Source organism: Dendrobates tinctorius, unplaced genomic scaffold (genome assembly GCF_039654945.1).
Source record: "Dendrobates tinctorius isolate UK_male_01 unplaced genomic scaffold, ASM3965494v1 ptg000107l, whole genome shotgun sequence".
Taxonomy (NCBI): Eukaryota; Metazoa; Chordata; class Amphibia; order Anura; family Dendrobatidae; genus Dendrobates; species Dendrobates tinctorius.
This window is the reverse complement of record NW_027361775.1, coordinates 16,148,464-16,155,814: the sequence shown is the minus strand read 5'-3', so window position 1 is coordinate 16,155,814 and position 7,351 is coordinate 16,148,464.

The window sequence follows — 7,351 nt, the reverse complement described above, 5'->3', positions numbered from 1 at the left end:
AGCCAACTCCGCACCGATTGGGACCTGTTCAGGTGGTGCACTGGCTATGGACCATAGTTCTGTGACACATTCATTCTTTTTACAATAATCTGTCACCAGGATTTAAGGCCCCGTCTCACATAACGAAATCGTTAGCGAGATTGCTGAAACGTCACAGATTTTGTGACGCAACAGCAATCTCGCTACGTGTGACACATAGCGGTGACCGGGCCCCCCCAACTGGATATCGCAGATGGTGCTCGAATGTCCTAGGCCATTTTTTGATCGTTTGCGTCCCGCTGGCCAGCATGCTTCGCTGTGTTTGACGCCAACGAGCGACCTCGTTGGTGATGCAGAACTCGGGGACGCAGGCGTGAGTGGTCAGAATAGCTGCTGTGTGACAAGGTCCCAACGACCGCCGAGGTCGTTATACGGATCGCCGTATCGTTGCTGCGCCGTTGACTAGATCTGCCCGTTTGACAGCTTACTAGCAACCATGTAGCGACGTACCAGCGATCCTTACCTGGTCGTATCGTCGGGATCACTGGAGCGTCGCTATGTGTAACGGGACCCTTAGTCACTTAATCTGACAGCAGAATGATGTGGGACAGAGACCCTGATTAAAATGATGTGGCACTTGCTGGGCTGCTTGCCGTGACTGATCTCCTGCTGATAAAATAATTTTATCACTAGAGGACTAGTAAACCTGATGCCATATAGTCTACCCTTTCTTTCTGCCTATGCCCAATGTACACAAAGCTGTCAGTGTTGTGGATGGGGTTACAGGGAACTGGCAGAACTGCAACAGATAAAACAGACTTCATCAATGTGCAGCGTTAGCGTTTTTCTACAAGGCTTTCTCAAGTATTCAGGATGATCATCTGTGACGTCTTGTAACAAAGGATGCCAAGCAATGGAAGGATGGGATGAGATGCTGCCACCATGTCCAGATGCTAATTAATATGACGGGTGAGAAGACTATTGGTCATTGGTAAGATGACATGAGGTTGGTTTGTGATGAATGATCCCATCCACCTGATGATATTTTCCACGAAATCTGCTTTGGAGTAGATGCCATTCCTGAAGTAACAGATATTTTCCTTGTTTTTACAACTGCCCTTTTTTCTTGTATTGATGCACTTTTCTCTCATTTGGTGCTTGTTGAAATATACAATCACTGACTGCTATTTCTGAATTTGGGATACTTTTTATATTTTGCCCTAATTTCCTTTTGTATTTGCTTAATTATGGCCTTATTTAAAACATGTTTTCAAATTGCAGCAGTTGCTGTTGTATTTTTCATGTTTTTTTTATATTTAGACCTTTTTGTAGCTTTTTTTCTTAATTACTACACTATCTCAATCATTGTCCTATACACTAATATTTTCTTGCTTTTTCACCACTGTGGGGTCTGCTCTGTATCTACTTGTTTGTTAAAATCAAGGTCATTGACCCCTATTTGCACATATTACCATTTGTACACCTATATACTGATATTTTATTGGCCTTCTTTGTCTGTTTTCTCTGATGCCTCCTTTGCCATTGACACATTTCTTTAAACATTCTTTATTAAAAACAGAAAATTAAGGCTAAATACTTTTTTTTTGTATGATATTTGCTCAAATGTTATTTGATGGGGTATACATTATTGCTACATTATTTGTTGCACATACACCGTGTACAGAATTATTAGGTAAGTTGTATTTGCGAGGATTTTTTTTTTAAACAACAACTATGTTCTCAATCAACCTAAAAGACTCATAAATATCAAAGTTTAATATTTTTGGAAGTTGGAGTGGGTTTTTTTTTTTTTTTTAGATTTGGCTATCTTAGGAGGATATTGTCACGTCCGCCATGTCTGCCATGTTTGTTTGTCTCAAGAACTCCTGGAGCGATGTGCATGCGCATGTTTTGTCTGCTGTCCTGCATGTTCGCTAGAGCTGTGTGCAGACTCACCTCATGTCTGAGCTGCAGGATCCCTGCGTTTCTGCTCTGCCTTCTGTGATCTTCTCGTCATGTCTGGAGTCCTTGATCATGTGATGTTTCTTAAGATCCTGCACTGTCTGGTTCTGCAATCATCTCGTCATGTCTAGAATCCCGGATCATGTGTTCTTCCTAGGATCCTGCACTGGTTGGTTCGGTGATCATCTCGTCATGTCTGAAACCCTGATCATGTGACGTTTCCTAAGATCCTGCACTGTCTGGTTCTGCTATCATCTCGTCATGTCTAGAATCCCGGAAGTTCTCCCCTGGTCCTGACCTCGAGGAGGAGGTGCTATGCCCTATATCAGGCCGCCTCTTCCTATGCTCAGGGCCTGATTATTGTGTTGCTTCCCTGCAAGGCTCTGGGTCTGTGGGGTTGCTCCCTCTATTCTGTGCCCTTGCACTTTGCTCTGTAGTGCGTCTCTGCACACGCTCCGTGCTCGTATTCCGCCTCTTGTCTTGTGCCATGTCTTGTGTTGTCTCTCGTGCCATGTTTGTCTTTGCCTTGCTTTGCCTTGTAGTCCTTCTGCTGTTCTTTGTCTTAGTCTGTTTTGCTATGTCTCGCCTTAGCTATGCCTTGACTTGTAGTCCTTCCTGTGTTCTCTGCCTCGCCTGTTTTGCCATGTCTTGCTTTTGCTATGCTTTGACTTGTAGTCCTCCCTGTGTTCTCTGCCTTGCTATTCCTTGCTTTGTGTTCCTCCCTATGGTCTCAGTCTTTGCTTGCTCTGCCTCGCTCTCTCCTATGGTGCTCTGTAGTGCTCCCTGGCACACGCACCATTTCTCCTCTCCTTAGTGCTCGTTTCTTTGTCTAGTCCCAAGGTCTTCCCTTGGCCCGGCTCTGGTCTTCTGCCTACGCTCCGCTGCTAGACTCTGTCCTCTCTCTGACCTGGCTCTGTTTCTGCCTGTATTCCTTGCCTTGTTCCCTGCCTTGTCCTTGCATTGAACCCCGGCGTGGGTTCCCCTTGGCCGTCTCCTGTGCCGTGGTAAGTGCCACGTGTTTGTGTACAGCCGTGTGCACTGGCCAGTGTGGCGTGCCCCCTGCGTGGCTCCTAGCACGCAGCCCTTCCTTGTGCCCTGGCGTGGCTCATAGCACGCACCCTGCCCTGAACCTGGCGTGGCTCCTAGCACGAAGGTTCCTTTGCCCCCTCCTGTGCCTTAGTCGTGCCTCGTGCTGGTGTTACAGCCGTGTGCATTGGCCAGTGAGGTGTGCGTCCCTGCTTAGCTCCTAGCACGCAGCCCTGCTCTGAACCCTGGCGTGTCTCTACACGCACCCTGTCTTGTGCCTTGGCGTGTCTCTACACGCACTCTGTCTTGTACCTTGGCGTGTCTCTACACGCACTCTGTCTTGTACCTTGGCGTGTCTCTACACGCACTCTGTCTTGTACCTTGGCGTGTCTCTACACGCACTCTGTCTTATTCTATGCTTTGGCGTGTCTCTACACGCACTCTGTCTTATTCTATGCTTTGGCGTGGCTACACACGCACCCTGTCTCGTTTGCGAACCTTGGCGTGTCCCCTACACACGCACCTCGCTTTGAACCCTGGCGTGTCCCCTACACACGCACCTTGCCTTGCACCTAGTCTTGAACCCTGGTGTGTCCCCTACACACGCACCTAGCCTTGGACCCTGGCGTGTCCCCTACACACGCACCTAGCCTTGGACCTTGGCGTGTTCCCTAAACACGCACCCTGCTTGGATATCTGTTGTGCCTCCTTGCCTGAACCCTGGTTTGCCTGCCGGATGCCCGGAACCTGCCGACTGTTGCCAGAGGTCCGGAACCAGATGACTACGGCCTGATGTCCGGAGCTGACGTCCGCAGCCTGATCCCTGGACCCTGTCGGTTTGCCAGCAGTCCGGAGTCCGATGCCATCATGCCATTACCTGTGCCTAGGCGTGCCATCTGGCACGTACCATGTTATGGACCTTGGCGTGCCCACGCGCGCACCTTGCACGTTTTGCTTGTTTTCTCTGTATGTGATCTTGTGTTATTCTAATGAAGATACCTTGCACCTACGTCTAGTCTTGTCTTGCTTCCTGCTCGTCCTTGTCGTCAGACACTCGTCTAGTGTCCCCTGAGCCGGCCGTCTGGTCCCAGCAGTCGTGGTGGCTCACCCCCTTGGTCTTGCCCCTGACACTCCCTGTATAGGGGGTGGATTCTCACAAGGTCAGCTCGCCCTCGGTGGGTGGGTGCCACGACCCAGAGGGTCCACTCAAAAAATGGGCTCAGCAGGAGCTGAGTCCGTCACAGTTATCTGTTTTTGTAGGTAAGTATTAGGCCGGGGTCACACTAACCGACGCAAAATACGGTCAGTATTTTACATGCGTAATACGGATGAATGGCCCCTAAACAGTGCTCCGTATATCATCCGTAAGCAAGGTGTGGTCGCGTATTTTGCGCATGTAAGCATCCGTATGTAATCCGTATGGCGAGATTTTCTCGCAGGCTTGCAAAATGGACATATAATGGAGCCCTATGACAGGGTTTCTAACAGAAACCAAAGAATAGATATAGACACATAGAATGCATATATATATATATATATATATATTCTATGTGTATATATCTATTTTGTTTCTTTATTAAAACTGTCAGTGTGAGTTTACTGTATAGCGCACTGAATTGCCGGCTTTGCTAAAAGACACCGGGTGCGTATTTCTCGCAAGTCACATGTGTGGTCCGTGTGTAATGCGTATTTTTTTGCGCACCCATAGACTTGCATTGGCGTTCTACGGGCGTAGTACGCTGACAATCACAGCATGCTGCGATTGGCACGGAGCGTAGAATACTGATGAGAAATATACGCCTGGTGCGAGGGACCCCATAGAGAATCATTTGTCCGTGTCTAATGCGTGCTTTTAGCGCCTCTCACTCGGCCGTATTCCTCGCCAGTGTGACCCCGGCCTTACCGTGCGGATTTATTAGGCAACTTTAATAAAAACCAAATGTATACCCATATCACTTGTTTATCTTCACCTGGTAAACCAATTTGCCAACACAAAATTTAGAAATAAACATTTCTGACATTCAAAAAAAAAAATCAGTGACCAATATAGCCAGCTTTCTTTACAATGACACTCAAAAGCCTTCCATGCATAGATTGTCAGTTGCTTGATCTGTTTACGATCAACATTGCGTGCCGCAGCCTCCCGGACACTGTTCCGAGAGGTATACTGTTTTCCCTCCCTGTAGAGCTCACATTTTATGAGAAACCACAGGTTCTCTATGGAGTTCAGATCAGGTGAACAAGGGGGCCATCTCATTATTTTTTTTTCTTCTTTTAGATCTTTACTGGCCAGCCACGCTGTGGATTATTTGGATGCATGTGATGGAGCATTGTCCTGCATGAAAATCATGTTTTTCCAGGTCCCTTCCTGACAGCACGATGGAGGTTGTCCTTCCTTTCATCCTTACAAGGACAGGAAATGCACGAGAGGTTAAAGGTACCCTCCCACACCCACCCTCCAGTGTTTTTCCTGTCCCTGTAAGGACACGAAAAAGACGTTTCGGTCAATGTGACCTTCTTCAGTTATGAGGAGAATCTCTCAGGTAATGAGCTTGTCAGTATATAGGAAAGGGGCAAATGTGCCTCCAGAGGCCGTGTCCACCTGTAAGGACAGGCATGAGAGACGCCGTGGAGGAAGTTAACCGTGGCATCCAGCACTTACCGACGGGCCCAGGGGGATTGGGGTCCACACGCCAGCTTCCCCCTGTGAAGCGGTCCGGGGCGGCACCCCCCTGAGGTCCCGTGGAGCGCGGCTCCGACACTCAGAGCCGCTTCCCCTCAGCGGGGCTCTCGGCTCCCGCCATCACACGCCGCATCATCCTAGAGGTCGGCGTCCGGGCTCCCGATTTCCGGTTGCGTCACGGGGTACATCAGAGGATGTGGGGGATAAAGGGGGGGTCGGTCATACAGGTCTGCTGCAACCGCACGCCACCATGGAAAACGCCGCAAAAAATGTCGAGAAGCCAGCGTCTGTAAGTAGGGGGCACGGTGGGCAGTATATACCAAAAAGGAGCTTTAATAAAAAAAAAAAAAAAACTGCTTTATATTAAGGAAAAGACAGCACCGACTCCTGCAGCATCATCCGCCAGGACATCAGGCAGACCCAAATGCCCCATCTGTGCCAGAAAACTACTGGGGTCATGGATAAAACCCTTATGTGAAAACTGCACCCTTAGGATCATCAGAGGCGAGCAGGCCTCTTTCCTTGCAGAGATGCGCCCAATGATCAGAGAGGTGGTCCAGGCCTTAGTCTCCGGACTGCTACCTGCTCAGTCTTCCAGCCAGGCTAAGAGACCAAAATGGGGGTCCAATCAGTTATCAGATGAAGAAATCCAGGGTACGAACTTGGAGGAGGAGGGCGAGATCACCTCAAAACCCCCTGAGATAGGGAAAAGATACTTCTCAGAAAACACGGACGAGCTCGGCGCCGTGAGAACCACTATGCACATTGAGGAAACCCCAAAGACTCAATCCATCCAGGACGCGATGTTCAGGGGCCTAAGAGCTAGGATCCATCAGGTCTTTCCAGTTAATGGCCATATACGTTCAATGATCAGGAGGAATGGGAGGACGCCGAGAAACGACTGGTCGTGCCTCGAGACTTTAAGCTTCGACTACCATTTAACCAGGAGGACATTAACACTTGGGACCAAGTTCCTAAGATCGACACCTGGTGGCCAGGGTGTCAAGGAAGACTTCAATCCCTTTGAAGATTCCTCTAGTCTCAAGGAACCCATGGATAAGAAGGCTGACATGCTCCTAAAGAGGGCTTGGGAGGCCTCTGTGGCGGTTATGAAGACAAACATAGCCGCCACATCGGTCGCCAGATCCATGCATCTATGGATCCACCACTTAGAGCAACAATTAAAAGAGAAAACCCCCAGAGGCGATATCTTAGAAGGCCTTCCCCTGTTAAGGATCGCAACCGGATTCCTGGCGGACGCTTCAGCTGAATCCGTGCGGTTTGTGGCCAGGAATAATTCTTTATCCAATGCGGCTCATCGAGCCATATGGATGAAGACCTGGTCAGGGGCCTACCAGTTGAAAAATAAATTATGTGCCACACCCTCAGGTGGGAAAGTATTTGGGCCGGCCTTAGATAAGATTCTGGAGAATGCCTCGGACAACAAAAAAGGTTTTCCCGAAACCTAAAGCCAAAAAGACATTTTCCCTTTCAAAGGTCCCATCCTTACCAAAGGCAGGAATATAGAGGGAAGGGGAAATCATCTCGCTGAGAGTACACAAGGGGGGGGGGGAAAGTACGGCTCCCCGTCTCGCTCCGGACAAAGTTCCAGAAGCAGGAGACAATGACGCCATACCGGTAGGGGGTCGCCTCAGACACTTCTTGGAGGCATGGGAACGCCTCTCCCAAAACCGGTGGATT